The sequence below is a fragment of the Vidua macroura genome, chromosome 4 (assembly GCF_024509145.1).
Source record: "Vidua macroura isolate BioBank_ID:100142 chromosome 4, ASM2450914v1, whole genome shotgun sequence".
Classification (NCBI taxonomy): Eukaryota; Metazoa; Chordata; class Aves; order Passeriformes; family Viduidae; genus Vidua; species Vidua macroura.
The window spans coordinates 387,490-412,007 of NC_071574.1; the positions used below are offsets into that span (position 1 = coordinate 387,490).

General features: G+C 47.1%; 1 long non-coding RNA gene across 3 annotated transcripts; it reads right to left on the reverse strand.

The window, feature by feature from the left end:
* Positions 1-24,310, reverse strand: LOC128806187 (uncharacterized). 3 transcript variants are annotated; one of them, XR_008436733.1, is made up of 4 exons: positions 24,263-24,310; positions 23,854-23,960; positions 13,091-13,232; positions 1-54 (listed from the first exon to the last, which is right to left on the reverse strand). It is a non-coding gene; the product is annotated as an uncharacterized LOC128806187 (long non-coding RNA). The 3 variants fall into 3 exon arrangements; XR_008436732.1 differs by lacking the exon at positions 24,263-24,310 and having other exon boundaries at positions 23,854-24,115; XR_008436734.1 differs by lacking the exons at positions 13,091-13,232; positions 23,854-23,960; positions 24,263-24,310 and adding exons at positions 687-1,016; positions 13,503-13,551 and having other exon boundaries at positions 9-54.
* Positions 24,311-24,518: the final 208 nt, after the last annotated feature.

Genomic DNA, 24,518 nt, shown 5'->3' on the forward strand with positions numbered 1-24,518 from the left:
GGCAGCTCTAGAGGTGACACGGGCAGCACTCTGTCGTATCTCCAGAATACGACGCTGAAACAGACAATGCAACTTGTTCTTTTACAGCCAAGATCTGATTATCTAAAATAAAATGAGCAATTTGGCTGGTACCCCATCAACTTCCAGCTAAAATGAACACCGCCTGTTCTCAGCAACTCCAGAGAAGGAAAGACATTCTCCCTTCAACGCTTCCCACCACAGGTGCTGCTCTTACAAGAAGTATTCAGGTAGCAAGACAATTTTCTCTTTTTGTCCGAGGTTTTGATACCTGAAATCCTCAGGGTGGATGCTCCCAAACCTGAGAGCTCCCGGCAGGCGAGGTTCCCTCCTGCCGAAGCACTGTGCAGGTGACAAACGTGCTGGCTGGGGAAATAGAGACCCCAAAAAGAAAAGGCCCCGACTGCAGGAGCAAAACCACGGCACCCCCGTGAGGCTCCACGACGGCAGGAACCGGTCCCAGTTTCAGGGGATAAGGATGGGACCGGTTTAGACACAAGCAAAATTATTTCTCCCTCCACACATCCACAAAACCAACAAGGAACAGATTTTCAAGAGGACCAAGGCAGAATCAGCTATTCCTTTCTGTTTGGTACTTGAGATCTCGAGGCCAATACAAGCTTTTGTGGTTTTGGGGTATTTGGGAACTGTTCTTTTTCAATTCTTACCTGGGAGCCCTGGTCACACAAAGGACTGCTGAAAAAGGCAAGAATGACCCGGAAAATCCTCTGGTAGACATAGAGCTCACAGCAATGTTTGTCACGCAGCCCTTCCCCAAGAAATCTGAGGATCCACTCGCGCTCTGTTTTCTACGGGAAGCCACAAAGAAAAACACCACCGTCAGACATTCCGACATTTCCAAAGGATACCTGCTCCTAAGAGCACAAAACCCCGGTTCCCTCCGAGTGCCAGCTCAGGGCTCACCACAGCTTCTTCTGGACTTCTCCATTTCCATTCCTACCAAATTTAATCACTAACATCCATTGGGAACAGTCAGTCTGCAGCCCAAACATGCAGTGGAAATGGAATTTTAGAAGTACCTGTTTCTAAAATACTTCAGTTGATCTCAAAGTTACTAACCTAAACTCCTTCAAACAACTTGTTCACGAGGAGGCAGGGATTGATTGAATACTCACCAGCCCATCTGGCCAAGGTCAGAGCTCTGTGCCCACCCAGGACACGGCAGCCAGCAGGGACCCTTCTCCCGCTCTCCAGCACGGACCTGTGAAGCCAGGGAGAAGTTTACGGAGCAGCAACAGCCAGAAGATGCTCTCTGCTTCCGTACGCTCTCTGATCGATCATTCCCAAGGAAAGTCCCCACGGATCGGAAGCAACAACCTCTCATTTCTCCTCCGCAATCATCACTGCTTGCCTTTCTGTGCGTTTCCTCCCGTGCCCGTCCCCAGAGCACATTAAGTCCATCTTTTGTTCCCAACCGCAGCTCTCCAGCACAAATGCCACTCCTCACACACACAAAGCAAACACTCATCTGCCTCAGCTTTTGGCCTAGAAAGTAAAAACCTCAACGCGTCCGCCTACGTGATTAAAACACAGAGACGCACGGGTGGACATAGATGGAAAGCTTTTCAGGAGAGAAAAGAGCTGATTCGCTAGCACGCCTCCATACAGCTTCAGAAAAATCAGAATCTACAGCAACTCCTAAGACCCCCTGCTGAGGAACCCAGCCCTCCTGGGAACACCCAATTCAGCAGCCACGGGAAAAGGATGGGAGAAGCCAAGCTTGGGGTGAAAAAAAGATGACATCAATACAGCAGCCTGTAAAAAGCCTTCACACAGCAACAGTGGGAACCAGTCCCATTTGCTCCGTCCCTGCTTTTTGCGATGACACAAACAGGAAATGAAAACACGTGCAACACAAGGCACACCTATAGGGCGTACCAGGTGCTCCTTTTGGCAGCGTGGACGACAAAGGTCTCTCTGCGCACTTACAGGCAGCCCGGTTTCAATCCATCCTTAGCCCAAGCCTTCCTCGCCTCCCATTCGCCAGCGCTCTGCGCTGGCCTTTGGAGCGCTGGCCCCGTCCTCCCGCAGCAGCACGGCACCGGAACACAGCGAGGCAAAGCGTGCCGGAGCCGCCCGTGCTGTCAGCGTACCTGTCAGCTGCCGGCGGTGGGCAACTCCGGCCCTGCGGGCAAGGGGGAGACGGCTCGGGCACCTCCAGCGGCTGCTCTGCCCCGATGCTTTCGCGTTCTCCCGCATTTCCCTGCAGCGGAGGGGGTCCGGGACGGGGGCGGATCGTGTCAGAGTGGAGACGGCGGGGAAGCACGGGGAGGCGGCGGGAACGCGGCGGGACGAGACAGGGACGCGGCGGGACGGCGACGACTCGCTTGACCTTCCAAAGATGGCGGCAGGAGGGGCGGGGAAAGCCGGGGCCCCGCTCCGCCGCCCGCGCGCCGCCCCGGCGGCATTTTCCGGCACGCGGTCGCTTCCAGCGTCTAGAGAGGGACGCGCGCGGGGATCGGGAAAGGGGAGTGCAGCCCTGTTCCCACGCCGCTCGCCCCCCGCCCGCCGCCCCCGGCCCGTGAGCGCTGCGACCGCGCCTCCGCCGCCCGCCGAAAGCGGCCCCGCCGGGCCGCCCTCGCCGCTGCCGTTCTTCTCGGTCATCGGGTCCCTTTGCTCTCCCGAATCTCCTTCACCCCTCCCCTCTATTTACAGACACCGCCCCGCTTGCCGCTCGCTCCCGCGCCTCGCCCTTCCCACGCTCGGCAGCCGTCCTTCCCCCCCTCAGCCGGCACCCAGCGGCGAGGGGCAGGGCGCTGGCTGGGGGGGGCTGCAGTACCGCTCTCTGTCCACAAGGCGGCAGCACCGCCGCCGGCGGCCACAGCCGGGGGCTGCCGCTCGCCCGGAGGGAAGGGAGGCAGAAAAGAACGGGGGCGATCCCCTTGGAAAAATCCTGAAAAATAAATGGCCCAAACACAGCCGCACACAAACTAAAACACACTGCCTCTAACCCAATAAAACCCCTCCAAAATCCTTTTCTTTTAAACTCTCTAGAACTATCTTTCATATTTATACTTTTCACATTCGCATTTATCATGTATATTGATGCATGATGTTATTTCGATTCTATATTAAATATCTTCCTATGACTTCTATTTATTTATATTTTATCTTTTTATATATCCAGATATATTAATATACATTTCTATATTTATATTCAAAAAATAGTTCTGTTATTTAAAATAAAAGCCCTGCCTGTAACCAAATTCTATCTCTATGATATTAATATTAACGATCTCTTATTTAAAAGAAAAATGCTGCCTGAAACCCACCCGCCCGCGGCGCAAGTGTGGCAACAGCCCGTGTCCGCAGTACTGGCAAGGCCGCGGGAAATCCCGGCGGGGCGGCGCCTGCGTGGCGCGCGGGCAGTGCAGCACGCGGACCACGATTTTCCCGCGCTTTTTTTTTTTTTTTTTTTTTTTTTTTTTTTTCTCCTATCCGCCATATTGAGAAGGTCAAGAATGTCCCGGCCGCCGCGACACTTCCAAGATGGCGGCCGCGTGAGGCCCCTGGGAAGAGAGAGGCGATTATGCCGATGCCTGTCGGCGCCCGCTGAAAACCTGACCGCCTGCGGAGCCGCTGAGCTCACAGCCCGTGGCCACGACACGGGAAAGAGCGTAAAAAATCCCGCGGGGACGGCGCCGGCGTCAGGGTGGCGTGCAGGCAGTGCAGTAAACAGACCGTGGTCCTCCTTTTTCCCGCCCTTTTTGCCGCCATATTGGGAAGGTCAAGCGAGTCCGCGACAACCCACTCCCAAGATGGCGGCCGCGGGAGGACCTCGGGCGAGGGCTGCAGTCCCGCACTCTGGCCACAAGGCGGCGGCACTGCCGCCCGCCCTGGGGCTGCAGGCGGGGAAGGCGCGCAAAGAAGAACAGGCGCGACCCCCTTCAAAACATCCTCTGCAATAAATGCCCCTAAACAGCCCGCACGAAAAAAAACACCAACAAAGAAAACCCTGCCTCTAACCCAATAAGAACCAAAATAAAAAATCTTTTCTTTTAAACTATTTTTCAATCTATTTTATTCTTATGTTTCATATTTATATTCACAGTTTGATTTAGAATGTATATTCATGTATAACGATAATTTTATCATTTCTTACATTCTTTCCTATTGCTTATAATTTATTTTATTTTATATTTTATACATATCTTAAGATATTGATTACATATTTCTATATTTAGATTAATATTTCTAAAAGGTTTATATTGTTTATAATAAAACCCCTGCCTCTACCCCAGTCAAAACCTAAAAAAAAACCCCTTTCTTCTGAACTGTGTTTAAATTTATCTATGTTTTTCGCATTTATATTGAAATTTGCATTGTAAATGTAGATTGATGTATGTTGTTATTTATATTCTATCTCTTCCTATTACTTATTTTTATTTACACTTTCTATTTTTTATCTATCTTTATACATTGATTATCTATTTCTATTTTTAGAATTGTATCAAAATAAAATGTATATTCATATTTTTTAAAATAAAAACCCGCCTCTAACCAAATAAAAACCAAATAAGCCCTTTCTAGTTTATTTTATTTATATTTTTAATTTTTATAATAAAAGCCCTGCCTACTACCAAATAGAAAATTTAAAAAAACCCTTTATTTTAAACTATATTTGAATATTTTTCTATTTATGCTTTTGATATTTACATTTATAGTTTCTTACATATTATATTACAGTCTATTGATGTACTATATTTAGATATATAAAATATATGACATGTCATGTGGTATAATAAGACATATACAGTATAATATCCATTATGTATTGTATCAATTTCTATGATTTTGTATTTTATATCTATCTACATATATTAATTATACATTTCTATATTGATATTTTCTATGGATTTGATTTATATGTATAATCTATATTCATATGTACTTATATAAACATACTCTAAAATACTCTATAGAGTATAAAATACTCTATATCAAACATTATAACATCTTACGGTGATAGATGATATTATTTATGTTACATGTTCTATTTATATGTATTCTATTTATATTTAAAATGGAAGTTTTATATTCCCATTTTTATATTTCTAGATTTGTTTTCTTACATTATAGTTATAGTTATAATTTTGCATTTAAGATCCAATACCTAAAACTAAAATGCCAATACAAACAGCAACAAATTCCCACCCATACCGTCCAAAAATATTAGAATGGCTCCACCAGCCAACCAACTACCAGCAAAAAAAAACCCACACTACACTCTTTTCACTAACAATTCTTATCACATCACAAAAATTAAACAAAAATGAAAAAAACCCCTATAGAATCCCACACAGCAAATCACAAAAACCACTAAAAAGAAAAAAAAAAATCCAACTAACTTACTAAACTCCAAACCCTACAACAGACCCTGAACGTTACTAAAAAAAAAAAAAAAAAAAAAAAAAAAAAAAAAAAATCCAAAACTCTACCTCAACACTAACTCATAAAGAGAACCCAATACGCTATAAAATAAACTTTAAAACCCACCAAACCAATTACCGATATAAAAAAATCTAAACCACTAAGAAACAAAAAAATCACCACCCAAATAAAATAACTACCCAAAAAAATCCACCATATAAACAACCATGTTCCCAAAAATAAAACGAATAAAAACCAGCAACCAAATACATCAAACTACAAAAAATTATAAAAACTTAAATTAACAACAACAACAAAATGATTCCTAACTCAATAAACCCATAATGCCTCAAACCATCATCAAAACTAAAATACCACCTGGAAATAAACACCAAGCCAAAAGATAAATGTAACCATAAACAATATCTCCCAGATTCTCTGCAACAACAAAACATACACGACAATCAAACATACCAAATGAATAAAACCTCTATAATACAATAAACAATAATGCAATCATCAATATTACGAAAACCTCACTAATTAACTACAGGACACTGCCTCAAACCCACCAAAACGAACACTACATACTCACGCTAATAAAAGCCACCACAATCCAATTAAAAACCTAACCGCTACTTCATGCCACGACCCATAAAAAACATTGTAAACCTTAAAATATATAATTTTAAATTATCTTTTTATAATATAAAAATATTATTTAAAAATCCAACCAAAAAAATCAAAACAAATCAAAACAACAAAAAAAAAATCCAACAAATTCCACAAAAATAAAATCCAACAACAAAACTCAATCCAAATAAATCCTTGCCATCAGCACCTGAACCAAGAACCATAACATTCAAGAAGTACACCATGTCCCTTAGCATACGCCAACCACGAACAAAATAAAACGATACAACCAATTCCTAAGAACCACTTCCAAACCGCTACACCAAGGACCTTCGGAAAATGAAAAGCCGCGCTGCCGGCACCGGGCGGAGCGCGGCTCCCGGCAGGAAAGCGGCTCCTGCGGCAGGCAGAGGCGGCGCCGCGCCGGGAGCCCCCCGCCCGCTCCCCCTGCCCGGCGGGGCCGGCACCGGGTCCAGGGGGCCCCGGCGGCGCCCGAGCCCCGCGCCCGGAGCGGACGGAGCGGCCGGCACCGGCCGGCACCGGCGCAGCGCCCGCGCCGCCTCTCCCGCCCGCCGGCCCGGCAAAGCTCCCCGCGGCTCCGCACGCCTCGCTCCGGCGCGGCTCCGGCAGTCCCGCGCCAGCCCGGCCGCGCCCAAGTCCCCTTCCACCTCGGCAGCTCCCCAGGCAACGCCAGCAGCTCCCGCGCCACAGCCTTGGCTGCCGGGCCAGGGGCAGAAGAAGCGCCCTCCAATGCAGCGGCACAGCCCGATTCCAACCCTTCAAACGCTGCGAGAGCTGCAGCCTCCTTCAATTCAACCCCCGGAACTTACGCCACACTCAGGTGCTCGCCTCACTTCAACAAGGGCAAATAAATGTGTTCTCCCCTTCAGTTTCATCCCCTATAAGAGCAGAAAAGAAGGGCTTGTCCTCAAATGAAATCCCTCAAGTTGTGGGAATCTTTCAAACCAGTGGGTTTTGGGAAAGCTGCAAAAGGCAGGCCTCAGAAACAGCAGAACTGCGATTCGAGCTAAGCATAAGACTTGTCAGCAGAAAAATTATATAAGAAGTAGAGGTTAACTACAAATAGAACAATGGGCTGTGTATTATCGCTTGTCTGGAATAACTCCCTAAGCCACAGAAAAGTGTATCTAGCGAGATGTTAGGAAGTTCTAAGCTTAAGAATGGAGCCCTGTGCATTGTGTTTTAAGGCTTACGAGCAGGCATTGCATTGGAAAAAAGCGAGCGTTGTTTTAACCAAAGGTACGTGTGCTTGCAGTGGTGGGATAGAACGGGTGTCAATATGCTTTTGCTTCGTGTGACTGGTCAAAAAACTTTAAAGTAAATTCTAACATTAACTTCTTGGTCTGCTGGCGGGGATGTGAGCTGCTGGCACCTTCCCGTTGTCATAACCATGTCATGAGAGTGATGCAAAAAAATAAAACAGCTCGAGACGCCTTCCTCAGCAGTCCCGTCCCGTTCCTGATTTGTACATAGACCCCCGGCTGGCGACAGAAATGATGGGGAAAGGGGGATTTTTACCTCCATCCAAATCCTTTAAAAGTAGGGACAACAGGGCTGCCCACCCAAATTTAAACCTTAGGGTGATGAAAATGGTGTGGGGGGGGGGTTACCCTCAAATCAAACCCATCATACGACAACAATATTTCCCCCCTTCCATTTAAAATAGAACACAGGGATTCCCTGACACCCCTGGGATACCCCTAACATCTTGGAAAAGGCAGGTTTGCCTTCAATCAATACCCTCAAAACCACACGTGAAAAGGGATCCCCCACCAGTTCAGACACGGTCAATAATGGAAGACAAGTCGCTACCCTCAATTTGAATTTCTTTTGTACTCAAAATACTTTTTTTTTTTTTTTTCCTTTTTTTTTTTTTTTTTCTGGGAGCACCGGGGAGGGATTGGCAAGATGAAATTTAAAAGGGAAAGGAGAAATGTCCCCGCTACAAATGCACATGGGCTCACCTGTTTGGCTGCCGCTACCCGGCACAAAGGTTTGTCCCTCGGCACCTCCTCTGAGCAATGCTCCAGGTATCCAAGTGCGTATCCAGGTGATCCCGCAGACCCTGTCCGAAGCTGTCACCGTCCCTGCAAGGACAGCCCCAGGAGCCGCCCATAAACTCCTCTTCTCCAGCAGCTCCCTGTAAAATCAGCTGAGGCAAAGCCCCTAAAACAGCCGCCGGCAGGAGCCGGCCCCTCCTTATCCTCACAGTTCACACCTGGGGCTGCTCTGGCTTTCTTTCCAAATGAATTTAGAGACAAATTCCTATTTTTACCAATACCTATAAAAACGAAGCACTTGACAGGATGTAGTATTCTACACACCCCCCTCCCTGTGCATTTTGGGGCAGCTTTGGGTCCCTCGGGGGCACGGCACCCGGCAGGACCCCCCCTCATTCACCACCCACCTGCTCCTCCGCCGCAGCGTGCGTCCCTCTCCTACGGACCTCGGGGTGCCCCAAATGACACCAGAGCCCCGAGTCTTCACCCCTTTTTCCTGGCCCCCAAAGAAGGCACAGAAGGAGTCTTAACTGCCCTGGCCAGCAGCCCAGCACTTGCTTCCATCCCTTTCCACATGTACATCCCCCCCGAAAGGGACTCTGCCGCAACGAGAAAGGGGGGCAGCCGCCAGAAGGGTCGAAGCTCCTGCCCAGCCTCGCTGTCACGGGCGAGGGGCAGAGAGGGGGAGCGGCAGAGACGGCGGGGACGCGGCACGGACGGCACGGCACCGAGCGGGGGCCGCTCTCAGCGCGATGCCGGCAAAGCCGCAGGTCCGGCGGGGCCGGGCGGGGTTTGACCGGCACGGGGGGATCCGCCGAGAGCCTCCGGCCCCGTGCGGGGGGACTCCCGCAAGGGCCCGGGGGCGCCGGGCTCCGGCCCTCTGGGCTTTATGCTCCGGCGCCCCCGGCCCCGCGGCTGCGGGGAAAGAAGGAACGGGGCGACGGGAAGAGAAGAGGGACAGCAGGGCGTGAGAAAGGGTAGGGAGGGAGGGAGGTCGGGCTGCGGAGGAAAGCGGGAGGGCAAGGGAAAGGTCGGGAGCGGGGAAGAGGGACGGTGCACAGAGGAGGGAGAGAAGAGGAATAGAACGGAGGAGCGGGATAGGGACAGAGCAGGAAGGAGTGGGGGGGGGGGGGGCGCGGGGTGTCGGGTTTGGGAGGGAGAGGAGGGGAGGGTCTGCGGACAAAGAACAGGAATACGGGGAGGAGGAAGGAAGGATGGAGGGGGGGACGAGAGGGGAGGCCGAAAAGGGAGAGAAAGGGGTCGGCTTTGGGGAGAGCGGGAAATGGGGGAAAGAGAGAAAGAAGAGGAATACGGGGAGGAAGAAGGAGGGGTAGAGAGCGGGACAGGACGGGGAGCCTCAGAGAGCGCCGACTCCACCCGAGCCCGCCCCGGCGGCCCGCCCTGCTCGGGATGCTGCGCTCGGCGGAGCTCGGCTCGGTTCGGCCCCACTCGGCTCCTCGCCTACACTCGGGCTGTTCTCCGCTAGACTCGGCTGGATTCGCCTCTTCGGCGCAGCTCGGCTCGCCTCAACTCGGAGCCGCTCGCTCCGTTCGGCTCCGCTCGGCTCCATTCACCTCCGCTCGGCTCCGTTCGGCTCCGCTCGGCTCCGTTCACCTCCGCTCGGCTCCGTTCACCTCCGCTCGGCTCCATTCACCTCCGCTCGGCTCCGCTCGGCTCCCCGCGGGAGCGCGCCTCCCGCGCACGCGCACAGCTCGCCGCTCTCCTGCCGCCGAGCCCCGCGCCCGGCCCGGCCGGCGCACGGAAACCCCCGCGCCACATCAGAGCCAGCACTTTCTGCGCTAAATCCTTTCTGTCCTAGAAGGAGATAAACTTCTCTACCTCCTTCGTCTCCTCAGTTTTCTTCTTTGATTTCAAAATCAGAGTTACAAAAACCTACTCACAACTACAAGATTTAGTAAGCAGCCAATAATGTAGTCCCGTCAATTTCATAACCTAAAGAACACGTCATACTTATGGTTCCACAATTAAAAAAAAAAAAAAATCACACAAGAGTCCTACTCACTGTGTCAAGCCTTATTTAAAACACACCAAAAAAAAAAAAAAACAACAAAAAACCCAACCCCGAAAGAAATAGTTCCACAACCAAAACAGAACAAACAAGTAACACTAACTAAAACCACACGTCCAAATACGCTCTGTTTATCAGTCACCAATCCGAAAAATCTCTTTTCTACGTAGCTCGTTTGTATACCTCCTCACAACTAACCTTATCCTTTACCTCAAAACAGCAAACCTACAATTTAAAACAATTAACCCACTAAGACCAAACATAACAATAAGACATAAAAAAAACCAACCAAAAAAAAACCAACCAAAAAAAAAAAGAACACCCACCCAAAAATACCCAATCACTCCAACACAAATTTACTTCTCAGGATCAAAATCGTACAACCTTTTAACAACCTAATTCTATTAGTTCTACATCTCTTTTAACACCTAAAATAACTACAACTCACACTTGAACCACATCAAATGAACTTACTTATTAACTAACCAAATGAAACAATAACACATGTATAACGTTAAATAAATTACTGCCAAATATGAACATCTTTAAACATACTACCTTACAAAATAAAACAACTGTTAATTTTTTATTATTCACAATCATAAATAGAAAACATTTTTAAAAATATATAAATTGATGAAATCACAAGAAATCAATTTACAAAAACATTACTAATTCTTTAAAAAAAATTAATCAATCACACATAAAAAATAACTAAATAATATTTTCAAAAATTGAAACATCGCTGAATAACTTAAATCATTATTAAAAACTAAAATACTCATCTTATTAATAATTACTGCTTTTTATCTCCCCTACCGATTTAAATTTTTACATAGAACTCTACAAAAATCCTTAACAAGTAGATTTATAACTTAAATTTTAAAACATATATAGATAAACATACTTAACAGGACTGATCTACACACCAAACAAGTAAACTAACCAAAAAAACCCTAATAAAATACTAATATATTCATAACACAAAAACCCAAAATCATTAACATAAAAACCCATACGAACACATGAAAATACCTACAGTAAAAAAAAAGACGTACCTTAATGAACAATATTCACACCTTAATAATTCATTATAAACTCTTACCAATTAATGATTAACATTACTTGATACCAATAAAATACAAGAAAATGTTACTTTAGCCAATAAGCAGAATAAAATGTTATACCTAATAACTTAAAATCACACTTTATTAAAAATATAAGACAGTAAAGCAACGTATCATAAAAACTCCCATTATTATCACTACACAGATATACATTGATACACATATATCTATATACAGGTAGATCATATACAAAGATGTCATGGTTGGACACTGGCGCAATGCCAGCGTCCCCATGAAAACGCACCTTTTCTAAATAAATGCTGTGAGATGTTATTAGGAACAGAGCAGAGCAGGCCAAGCTTAATAACAAAGGAAAAAAACTTTATTAAACTACTACTATTACAGAAAAACACATGAACTAAATCCAGGATGAAGACCTTTTAAACAAACCTTTCAACAGCAGCATCTGGGATCGATTCCTGTTTTCTCTCTTTCTCCTAAATTTATTAGCCACAGAGGATGGAGTAAGGAAATCATTTTATTTATCATCTGGTTCTCCAGAAACCCGAAAAACAAAATGAAACAGAACAAAAAGAAAAAAAAGAAAAGAAAACCACATTTGAAAGGCAGATCCTCACCAGCAGCTGGTCCATCTCCTACGGGGGACCATATTCTAGGGCACTTTTGGTGCACTTGCCTGAACCTGTCAGGGCACTCTGTGCTTGCAGAAGAGATTTTTTTTTGCCAGGGAGAGGCAAGGGGAGGAGAAATAACGTTCTAGACAGCTCAAATCCATTACTGTGCCACTTCCTGTGCAGCAGGTCCTGTGACAGGATGGGAACTGAGGCTGCTTGAAATTTAAAAGCTAAAGACACCAGCACAAGGTGTCCTTTTGCTTTGTCAAGGAAGTGATTCCCAAATCACACAGCCCCCCCACCATCGTCCCTCCCACCACCACCTGAAAGCCTCTTGATTCTCTTCTCAAAAACACAAGGGACACCTCAGAGTTCAGCAAGTTCTGCCAGTGCAGCCCTCGGTGCCCCCGTCTCCAGGTCTGTCCCCCTTGCTTTCATCCTCAGCCACGTCATTCTTCAGCCGTGGACAGGAAATTGTCCCCATTTCTCCCGTACTTGGCTGGTTACCTTTTCTCTAAGCCGTGCAGGACCCCCGAGAGGAGGCTGTGATCCTCTATCAGCTCATGGGCAGCTCTAGAGGTGACACGGGCAGCACTCTGTCATATCTCCAGAATACGACTCTGAAACAGAAAATGCAACTTGTTCTTTTACAGCCAAGATCTGATTATCTAACTTAAAATGAGCAATTTGGCTGGTACCCGATCAACTTCCAGCTAAAATGAACACCGCCTGTTCTCAGCAACTCCAGAGAAGGAAAGACATTCTCCCTTCAACGCTTCGCACCACAGGTGCTGCTCTTACCAGAAGTATTCAGGTAGCAAGACAGTTTTCTCTTTTTGTCCGAGGTTTTGACACCTGAAATCCTCAGGGTGGATGCTCCCAAACCTGAGAGCTCCCGGCAGGCGAGTTTCCCTCCTGCCGAAGCACTGTGCAGGTGACAAACGTGCTGGCTGGGGAAATAGAGACCCCAAAAAGAAAAGGCCCCGACTGCAGGAGCAAAACCACGGCACCCCCGTGAGGCTCCACGATGGCAGGAACCTGTTCCAATTTCAAGGGATCAGGATGGGACTGGCTTAGACACAATCTAAATTATTTCCCCCTCCACACATACACAAAACCAACAAGGAACAGATTTTCAAGAGGACCAAGGCAGAATCAGCTATTCCTTTCTGGTTTGTACTTGAGATCTTGAGGCCATACAAATATATGGCCTCAAATATATTGGCCTCAAATATGGCCACAAATATATATTTTGTGGTTTGGGGTATTTGGGAACTGTTCTTTTTCAATTCTTACCTGGGAGCCCTGGTCACACAAAGGACTGCTGAGAAAGGAAAGAATGACCCGGAAAATCCTCTGGTAGACATAAAGCTCACAGCAATGTTTGTCACGCAGCCCTTCCCCAAGAAATCTGAGGATCCACTCGTGCTGTTTTGTACTGGAAGCCATAAAGAAAAATACCACCGTCAGACATTCCGACATTTCCAAAGGATACCTGCTCCAAAGAGCACACAAAACCCTGGTTCCCTCTGAGTGCCAGCTCAGGAATTACCACAGCTTGTTCTGGACTTCTCAATTTCCATTCCTATCAAATTTAATCGCTAACATCCACTGGGAACAGTCAGTCTGCAGCCCAAACATGCAGTGGAAATGGAATTTTAGAAGTTGCTGTTTCTAAAATACTTCAGTTGAACTCAAAGTTACTAACCTAAACTCAAAGAGGAATTGTAGCTAGCCGGGGCAGAACATTCTTTTCTTGTGCTCACAGAGCATACACAGCACAACTCATTGTGCCTTAGTATTAAGAAGACAACAAAAACCTCACAGAAATAACATTTTGAATTCCTACATGAAACAAAAGAAAGACGCTTCTAATTAACTACCTGTGGGAGAATGAGGTTTCATTGTATTTTTGCAGCTGTTTTTAATACATTTCTGAAGAATTACTGGGTACCTAAAATGGGACTCTCACCTCAAAATCAAAACTGTAGAAAAGCTGGAGAAAACCCGGTACCTTCCTCAGGTCCAAACACCGGTGCGACAGAAGGAATCTCTTTACCCTTATGTACACGTGCTCCTCTGTAAAGAGAAAAGGCTGGCATGGTGGAGGAGGACAGCGCTCCCAATCCACAAGCACGGACGACAATTTGTGGAAGCTGCAGTCAGTGAGCGTGCAGCGCTCCGAGCTGGGAGAACAGCCCGGCAACTGCAGAAGGCCTTTGCTCTGAGGCGCGTTCCCATTGCTGCCCACCCTCCCCTTCTCTTGCCCAGGAGGAAAAGCTCAGGCAAGAGCGCACGAGCACAGAGCAGGTGAGGGGATCGACACTCCCCAGGGCTCTGTTTTTCACCCCAGCAGTGACACACGCAGCACGTTCCAGTACCCGGCTTCAGGATCTGCTGTGCCACACGAGCAGCGCAGAGGGTGAGGGAGAAGGTGAACCTGAGGCTTGGCTGCCTGATTCCGTTCTGCACGGCATCCAAGAGATACAGCAACGGCAAGGGCCCCGGGAGAGAAGCCTGAAGCACAGCCCAAATGAACACAGCAGGAGCACAAAGACATCGATCAGCTTCCGGGACATTTCACGGGTCACACAGGTAAGAGCCCCAGTTCAGCAAATCTGAGGGTTTGGTGACGTCAGGATCAAAACACCCGGAAACCTGTGAGAAAGAAACTGAACTGCACCCGGCTAAAAGCCGTCCCTGCCTCAAACTCCTTCAAACAACTTGTTCACGAGGAGGCAGGGATTGATTCAATACTCACCAGCCCATCTGGCCAAGGTCAGAGCTCTGTGCCCACCCAGGACACGGCAAACAGCAGGGACCTTTCTCCCACTCTCCAGCACGGACCTGTGAAGCCAGGGAGAAGTTTACAGAACAGAAGCAGCCAGAAGATGCTCTCTACTTCCATATGCTCTCTGATCGATCATTCCCAAGGAAAGTCCCCACGGATCGGAAGCAACAACCTCTCATTTCTCCTCCGCAATCATCACTGCTTGCCTTTCTGTGCGTTTCCTCCCGTGCCCGTCCCCAGAGCACATTAAGTCCATCTTTTGTTCCCAACCGCAGCTCTCCAGCACAAATGCCACTCCTCACACACACAAAGCAAACACTCATCTGCTTCAGCTTTTGGCTTAGAAAGTAAAAACCTCAGTGCGTCCGGCTATGTGATTAAAACACAGAGACGCACGGGTGGACATAGATGGAAAGCTTTTCAGGAGAGAAAAGAGCTGATTCGCTAGCACGCCTCCATACAGCTTCAGAAAAATCAGAATCCATAGCAACTCCTAAGACCCCTGCTGAGGGACCCAGCCCTCCTGGGGACACCCAATGCAGCAGCTACGGAAAAAGCATGGGAGAAGCCAAGCTTGGGGTGAAAAAAAGATGACATCAATACAGCAGCCTGTAAAAAGCCTTCACACAGCAACAGTGGGAACCAGTCCCATTTGCTCCGTCCCTGCTTTTTGGGACGACGCAAACAGGAAATGAAAACACGTGAAACACAAGGCACACCTATAGGGCGTACCAGGTGCTCCTTTTGGCAGCGTGGACGACAAAGGTCTCTCTGCGCACTTACAGGCAGCCCGGTTTCAATCCATCCTTAGCCCAAGCCTTCCTCGCCTCCCATTCGCCAGCGCTCTGCTCTGGCCTTTGGAGCGCTGGCCCCGTCCTCCCGCAGCAGCACGGCACCGGAACACAGCGAGGCAAAGCGTGCCGGAGCCGCCCGTGCTGTCAGCGTACCTGTCAGCTCCCGGCGGTGGGCAACTCCGGCCCTGCGGGCAAGGGGGAGACGGCTCGGGCACCTCCAGCGGCTGCTCTGCCCCGATGCTTTCGCGTTCTCCTGCATTTCCCTGCAGCGGAGGGGGTCCGGGACGGGGGCGGATCGTGTCAGAGTGGAGACGGCGGGGAAGCTCGGGGAGGCGGCGGGAACGCGGCGGGACGAGACGGGGACGCGGCGGGACGGCGACGACTCGCTTGACCTTCCAAAGATGGCGGCAGGAGGGGCGGGGAAAGCCGGGGCCCCGCTCCGCCGCCCGCGCGCCGCCCCGGCGGCATTTTCCGGCACGCGGTCGCTTCCAGCGTCTAGAGAGGGAGGCGCGCGGGGATCGGGAAAGGGGAGTGCAGCCCTGTTCCGACGCCGCTCGCCCCCCGCCCGCCGCCCCCGGCCCGTGAGCGCTGCGACCGCGCCTCCGCCGCCCGCCGAAAGCGGCCCCGCCGGGCCGCCCTCGCCGCTGCCGTTCTTCTCGGTCATCGGGTCCCTTTGCTCTCCCGAATCTCCTTCACCCCTCCCCTCTATTTACAGACAACGCCCCGCTTGCCGCTCGCTCCCGCGCCTCGCCCTTCCCACGCTCGGCGGCCGTCCTTCCCCCCTCAGCCGGCACCCAGCGGCGAGGGGCAGGGCGCTGGCTGGGGGGGGCTGCAGTACCGCTCTCTGTCCACAAGGCGGCAGCACCGCCGCCGGCCACAGCCGGGGGCTGCCGCTCGCCCGGAGGGAAGGGAGGCAGAAAAGAACGGGGGCGATCCCCTTGGAAAAATCCTGAAAAATAAATGGCCCAAACCCACCCGCACACAAACTAAAACACACTGCCTCTAACCCAATACAACCCCTCCAAAATCCTTTTCTTTTAAACTCTCTCTAACTATCTTTCATATTTATACTTTTCACATTCCCATTTATCATGTATATTGATGCATGATGTTATTTCGATTCTATATTAAATATCTTCCTATGACTTCAATTTATTTCTATTTTATCTTTTTATAGATCTAGATATATATATTATGCATTTCTATATTTATATTGCAAAAATAGTTCTGTTATTTAAAATAAAAGCCCTGCCTGTAACCAAATTCTAGCTCTATGATATTAATATTAACGATCTCTTATTTAAAAGAAAAATGCTGCCTGAAACCCACCCGCCCGCGGCGCAAGTGTGGCAACAGCCCGTGTCCGCAGTACTGGCAAGGCCGCGGGAAATCCCGGCGGGGCGGCGCCTGCGTGGCGCGCGGGCAGTGCAGCACGCGGACCACGATTTTCCCGCGCTTTTTTTTTTTTTTTTTTTTTTTTTTTTCTCCTTCTATCCGCCATATTGAGAAGGTCAAGAGTGTCCTGGCCGCCGCGACACTTTCAAGATGGCGGCAGGGTGAGGCCCTCGGAAGGGAGAGGCGATTATGCCGATGCCTGTCGGCGCCCGCTCACAACCTGACCGCCCGCGCAGCCGCTGAGCTCACAGTCCGTGGCCACGACACGGGAAAAAGCGAAAAAAATCCCGCGGGGCGGCGCCGGCGTCAGGGTGGCGTGCAGGCAGTGCAGTAAACAGACCGTCGTCCTCGTTTTTCCCGCCTTTTTTTGCCGCCATATTGGGAAGGTCAAGCGAGTCCGCGACAACCCACTCCCAAGATGGCGGCCGCGGGAGGACCTCGGGCGAGGGCTGCAGTCCCGCACTCTGGCCACAAGGCGGCGGCACTGCCGCCCGCCCTGGGGCTGCAGGCGGGGAAGGCGCGCAAAGAAGAACAGGCGCGACCCCCTTCAAAACATCCTCTGCAATAAATGCCCCTAAACAGCCCGCACGAAACCAAAAAACACCGACAAAAAAAAAAAACAACAAAAAAAACCTGCCTCTAACCCAATAATAACCAAAATAAAAAATCTTTTCTTTTAAGCTATATTTCAATCTATATTATTTTTATATTTTTAATATTTATATTCACATTTTGATTTAAAATGTATACTGATGTATAATGATCATTTTATAATTTCTTACATTCATTCATATTACTTAAAGTTTATTTTATTTTATATTTTTATGCATGTCTTAATATATGGATTACATATTTCTATATTTAGATTGATATTTCTAAAAGGTTTATATTTTTAAAAATAAAATCCCTGCATCTATCCAAGTAAAAACCTAAAAAAAACCCCACTTTCTTTTAAACTGTTTGTAAATTTATCTATATATTTTTCGCATTTATATTCAAATTTGCATTTTAAAGGTAGATTGATATATGTCGTTATTTATATTCTATCTCTTCCTATTACTTATTTTTACTTATATTTTATATTTTTATATCTATCTTTATACATTGATTATATATTTTTATATTTAGAAGTCTATCAAAATAAAATGTATATTCATATTTTTTTTAATAAAAACCCTGCCTCGAACCAAATAAAAACCAAAAAAGCCCTTTCTTTAAACAATATTTAAATATTTATAGCATATTTTCATCATTATAATCACATTTGCATTTATACTTTCTATGGATGGATTATATTTATAAATGGATATCATATATATAATAAGATAACAAGATAGATAAAATATTATATATATTATATTTCATACATACTGCTAATACTTCTATTTACTTACATTTTAATTTTTATATAGATTTTAATGTACGTATGATATACTTCTATACATAGATTTCTAACTTATTTATATTTCTAATTTTTACAATAAAAACCCTGCCTACTAACAAATACAAAATTTTAAAAATCCTTTTATTTTAAACTATATTTGAATATTTCTATATTCATGCTTTTGATATTTACATCTATATGCTCTTGTATATTATATTACAGTATATTGACGTACTATATTTAGATAGATATAATATATTACATGTAATGTGGTATAATAAGACATATACACTAGAATATCTATTAGGTATTGTATCGATTTCTGTGATTTTGTATTTTTTTTCTATTTTCTATTTCTATTTCTATATACACGTATATTAATTATACATTACATCCTCACAGCGCATACCTGGGGCTGTTCTGGCTTTCTTTCCAAATGAATTTAGCAATACTTTCCTATTTTTACCAATACCTATAAAAACGAAACATTTGCCAGGATTTAGTAGTATTCTACACACCCCCCTCCCTGTGCATTTTGGGGCAGCTTTGGGTCCCTCGGGGGGACGGCACCCGGCAGGACCCCCCCTCATTCGCCACCCACCTGCTCCTCCGCCGCAGCGTGCGTCCCTCTCCTAGGGACCTTAGGGTGCCCCAAATGACACCAGAGCCCCGAGTCTTCACCCCTTTTTCCTGGCCCCCAAAGAAGGCACAGAACGAGTCTAACTGCCCCGGACAGCAGCCCAGCACTTGCTTCCATCCCTTTCCACATGTACATCCCCCCCGAAAGGGACTCTGCCGCAACAAGAAAGGGGGGCAGCCGCCAGAAGGGTCGAAGCTCCTGCCCAGCCTCGCTGTCACGGGCGAGGGGCAGAGAGAGGGAGCGGCAGAGACGGCGGGGACGCGGCACGGACGGCACGGCACCGAGCGGGGGCCGCTCTCAGCGCGATGCCGGCAAAGCCGCAGGTCCGGCGGGGCCGGGCGGGGTTTGACCGGCACGGGGGGATCCGCCGAGAGCCTCCGGCCCCGTGCGGGGACTCCCGCAAGGGCCCGGGGCCGCCGGGCTCCGGCCCTCTGGGCTTTATGCTCCGGCGCCCCCGGCCCCGCGGCTGCGGGGAAAGAAGGAACGGGGCGACGGCAAGAGAGGAGGGCTAGCAGGGCGTGAGACAGCGTATGGAGGGAGGGAGGTCGGGCTGTGGAGGAAAGCGGGAGGGCAAGGGAAAGGCCGGGAGCGGGGAAGAGGGACGGTGCACAGAGGAGGGAGAGAAGAGGAATAGAACGGAGGAGCGGGATAGGGACAGGGCAGTGGGGGTCGGGTTTGCGAGGGAGAGGAGGGGAGGGTCCGCGGACAAAGAACAGGAATACGGGGAGGAGGAAGGAAGGGTAGACGGGGGGACGGGAGGGGAGACCGAAAAGGGAGAGAAAGGGGTCGGCTTTGGGGAGAGAGGGAACTAAGGGATAGAGAGAGAAAGAAGGGGAATACGGGAAGGAGGAAGAAAGGAAGAAGGATTGGTAGAGAGAGGGACAAGAGGGGGAGCCTCAGAGAGCGCCGATCCACCCCGAGCCCGCCCCGGCGGCCCGCCCTGCACGGGATGCTGCGCTCGGCGGAGCTCGGCTCGGTTCGGCCCCACTCGGCTCCTCGCCTACACTCGGGCTGTTCTCCGCTAGACTCGGCTGGATTCGCCTCTTCGGCGCAGCTCGGCTCGCCTCAACTCGGAGCCGCTCGGCTCCGCTCGGCTCCGCTCGGCTCCCCGCGGCAGCGCGCCTCCCGCGCACGCGCACAGCTCGCCGCTCTCCTGCCGCCGAGCCCCGCGCCCGGCCCGGCCGGCGCACGGAAACCCCCGCGCCACATCAGAGCCAGCAGTTTCTGCGCTAAACCCTTTCTGTCCTAGAAGGAGATCAACTCCTCTAGCTCCTTCGTCTCCTCAGTTTTCTTCTTTGAGTTCAAAATCAGAGTTACAAAAACCTACTCAACTACAAGACTCAGTAAGTAGCCGAGAAAGTAGTCCCGTCAATTTCAGAACCTAAAGAACACGTTATACTTAAGTTTCCACACTTAAAAAAAGAAAAATCACACACGAGTCCTACTCACTGTGTCAAGCCTTATTTAAAACACACAAAAAAAAACCCTAAAAGAAATAGTTCCACAACCAAAACAGAACAAACAAGTAACACTAACTAAAACCACGCATCCAAATACAATCCGAAAAATCTCTTTTCAACGTGTCTCGTTTGTATACCTCCTCACAACTAACCTTATCCTTTACAAACACTAAATTGCAAATCAAAAAAAACTTACACATAACATAAACTCTTCAAATAACGTTTATACACTCATACCCCAAATGACAGGTAAACCACCAAAAGTCAAATTACTCAAATCATTACAAACAAATACTTGTACAATATTTAGTTACAAAACAACCCCCAAACCACACAAAACCACAAAGAAGTTACCTCAAAACAGCAAACCTACAATTTAAAACAATTAATCCACTAAGACCAAACTTAACAATAATACATTAAAAAAACACCAAAAAAAACCCCAAAAAAACCACAAACAAACAACCAAAAAAAAAAGAACACCCACCCAAAAATACCCAATCGCTCCAACACAAATTTACTTCTCAGTATCAAAACAGTACGACCTTTTAATAACCTAATTCTATTATTTCTGCATCTCTTTTAACACCTAAAATAACTACAACTCACACTTGAACCACATTAAATGAACTTACTTATTAACTAGCCAAATGAAACAATAACACATCTATAACATTAAATAAATGACTGCCAAATAGGAACATCTTTAAACATACTACCTTACAAAATAAAACAACTGTTCATTTTTTATTATTCACACACAATCATAAATATAAAACATTAAAAAAATATATAAATTGATGAAATCACAAGAAATCAATTTACAAAAACATTACAAAAATTTTAAATTAATCAATCACACATAAATAAAAAATAACGAAATAATATTTTCAAGAATTAAAACATCACTAAATAACTTAAATCATTATTAAAAACTAAAATACTCATCTTATTAATAATTACCGCTTTTTATCTCCCCTACCGATTTAAATTTTTACATAGAACTCTACAAAAATCCTTAACAAGTAGATTTATAACTTAAATTTAAAACATTTATAGATAAACATACTTCATGAATAATCTACACACCAAACAACTAAACTAACAAGAAAAACCTAATAAAATACTAATATATTCATAACATCAAAACCCCAAATCATTAACATAAAAACCCATATAAACACATGAAAATACCTACAGTTAAAAAAGACGTACCTTAATGAACATATTCACACCTTAATAATTCATTACAAACTCTTACCAATTAATGATTAACATTAATTACTTGATACCAATAAAATACAAGAAAATGTTACTTTAGCCAAAAACTATAATAAAATATCATAACTAATAACTTAAAATCTCACTTTATTAAAAATATAAAACGGTGAAGCAACGTATCATAAAAAATCCCATTATTATCACTACACAGATATACGTATATACATCTATCTATCTACAGATAGATAGATAGATCATATATCCATCTCAACAGCAGCATCTGGGACCGATTCCTGTTTTCTCTCTTGTCTCCTAAATTTATTAGCCATAGAGGATGGAGTAAGGAAATTATTTTATTTATCACCTTGTTCTCCAGAAACCTGAAAAACAAAATAAAACAGAAGAAAAAAAAAAAAAAAAAGAAAACCACATTTGAAAGGCAGATCCTCACCAGCAGCTGGTCCATCTCCTACGGGGGACCATATTCTAGGGCACTTTTGGTGCACTTGCCTGAACCTGTCAGGGCACTCTGTGCCTGCAGAAGAGATTTTTTTTTGTCAGGGAGAGGCAAGGGGAGGAGAAATAACGTTCGAGACAGCTCAAATCCATTACTGTGCCACTTCCTGTGCAGCAGGTCCTGTGACAGGATGGGAACTGAGGCTGCTTGAAATTTAAAAGCTAAGGACACCAGCACAAGGTGTCCTTTTGCTTTGTCAAGGAAGTGATTCCCAAATCACACAGCCCCCCCACCATCGTCCCTCCTACCACCACCTGAAAGCCTCTTGATTCTCTTCTCAAAAACACAAGGGACACCTCAGAGTTCAGCAAGTTCTGCCAGTGCAGCCCTCGGTGCCCCTGTCTCCAGGTCTGTCCCCCTTGCTTTCATCCTCAGCCACGTCATTCTTCAGCCGTGGACAGGAAATTGTCCCCATTTCTCCCGTACTTGGCTGGTTACCTTTTCTCTAAGCCGTGCAGGACCCCCGAGAGGAGGCTGTGATCCTCTATCAGCTCATGGGCAGCTCTAGAGGTGACACGGGCAGCACTCTGTCATATCTCCAGAATACGACGCTGAAACAGAGAATGCAACTTGTTCTTTTACAGCCAAGATCTGATTATCTAAAATAAAATGAGCAATTTGGCTGGTACCCGATCAACTCCCAGCTAAAATGAACACCGCCTGTTCTCAGCAACTCCAGAGAAGGAAAGACATTCTCCCTTCAACGCTTCGCACCACAGGTGCTGCTCTTACAAGAAGTATTCAGGTAGCAAGACAATTTTCTCTTTTTGTCCGAGGTTTTGATACCTGAAATCCTCAGGGTGGATGCTCCCAAACCTGAGAGCTCCCGGCAGGCGAGTTTCCCTCCTGCCGAAGCACTGTGCAGGTGACAAACGTGCTGGCTGGGGAAATAGAGACCCCAAAAAGAAAAGGCCCCGACTGCAGGAGCAAAACCACGGCACCCCCGTGAGGCTCCACGAAGGCAGGAACCGGTCCCAGTTTCAGGGGATAAGGATGGGACCGGTTTAGACACAAGCAAAATTATTTCTCCCTCCACACATCCACAAAACCAACAAGGAACAGATTTTCAAGAGGACCAAGGCAGAATCAGCTATTCCTTTCTGTTTGGTACTTGAGATCTCGAGGCCAATACAAGCTTTTGTGGTTTGGGGTATTTGGGAACTGTTCTTTTTCAATTCTTACCTGGGAGCCCTGGTCACACAAAGGACTGCTGAAAAAGGCAAGAATGACCTGGAAAATCCTCTGGTAGACATAGAGCTCACAGCAATGTTTGTCACGCAGCCCTTCCCCAAGAAATCTGAGGATCCACTCGTGCTGTTCTGTACTGGAAGCCACAAAGAAAAATACCACCGTCAGACATTCAGACATTTCCAAAGGATACATGCTCCTAAGAGCACAAAACCCCGGTTCCCTCCGAGTGCCAGCTCAGGAATTACCACAGCTTGTTCTGGACTTCTCAATTTTCCATTCCTATCAAATTTAATCGCTAACATCCATTGGGAACAGTCAGTCTGCAGCCCAAACATGCAGTGGAAATGGAATTTTAGAAGTTGCTGTTTCTAAAAGACTTCAGTTGAACTCAAAGTTACTAACCTAAACTCAAAGAGGAATTGTAGCTAGCCGGGGCAGAACATTCTTTTCTTGTGCTCACAGAGCATACACAGCACAACTCATTGTGCATTAGTATCAAGAAGACAACAAAAACCTCACAGAAATAACATTTTGAATTCCTATATGAAACAGAAGAAAGACGCTTCTAATTAACTACCTGTGGGAGAATGAGGTTTCATTGTATTTTTGCGGCTGTTTCTAATACATTTCTGAAGAATTACTGGGTACCTAAAATGGGACTCTTACCTCAAAATCAAAACTGTAGAAAAGCTGGAGAAAACCTGGTACCTTCCTCAGGTCCAAACACCGGTGTGACAGAAGGAATCTCTTTACCCTTATGTACACGTGCTCCTCTGTAAAGAGAAAAAGCTGGCATGGTGGAGGAGGACAGCGCTCCCAATCCACAAGCACGGACGACAATTCGTGGAAGCTGCAGTCAGTGAGCGTGCAGCGCTCCGAGCTGGGAGAACAGCCCGGCAACTGCAGAAGGCCTTTGCTCTGAGGCGCGTTCCCATTGCTGCCCACCCTCCCCTTCTCTTGCCCAGGAGGAAAAGCTCAGGCAAGAGCGCACGAGCACAGAGCAGGTGAGGGGATCGACACTCCCCAGGGCTCTGTTTTTCACCCCAGCAGTGACACACGCAGCACGTTCCAGTACCTGGCTTCAGGATCTGCTGTGCCACACGAGCAGCGCAGAGGGTGAGGGAGAAGGTGAACCTGAGGCTTGGCTGCCTGATTCCGTTCTGCACGGCATCCAAGAGATACAGCAACGGCAAGGGCCCTGGGAGAGAAGCCTGAAGCACAGCCCAAATGAACACAGCGGGAGCACAAAGACATCGATCAGCTTCCGGGACATTTCACGGGTCACACAGGTAAGAGCCCCAGTTCAGCAAATCTGAGGGTTTGGTGACGTC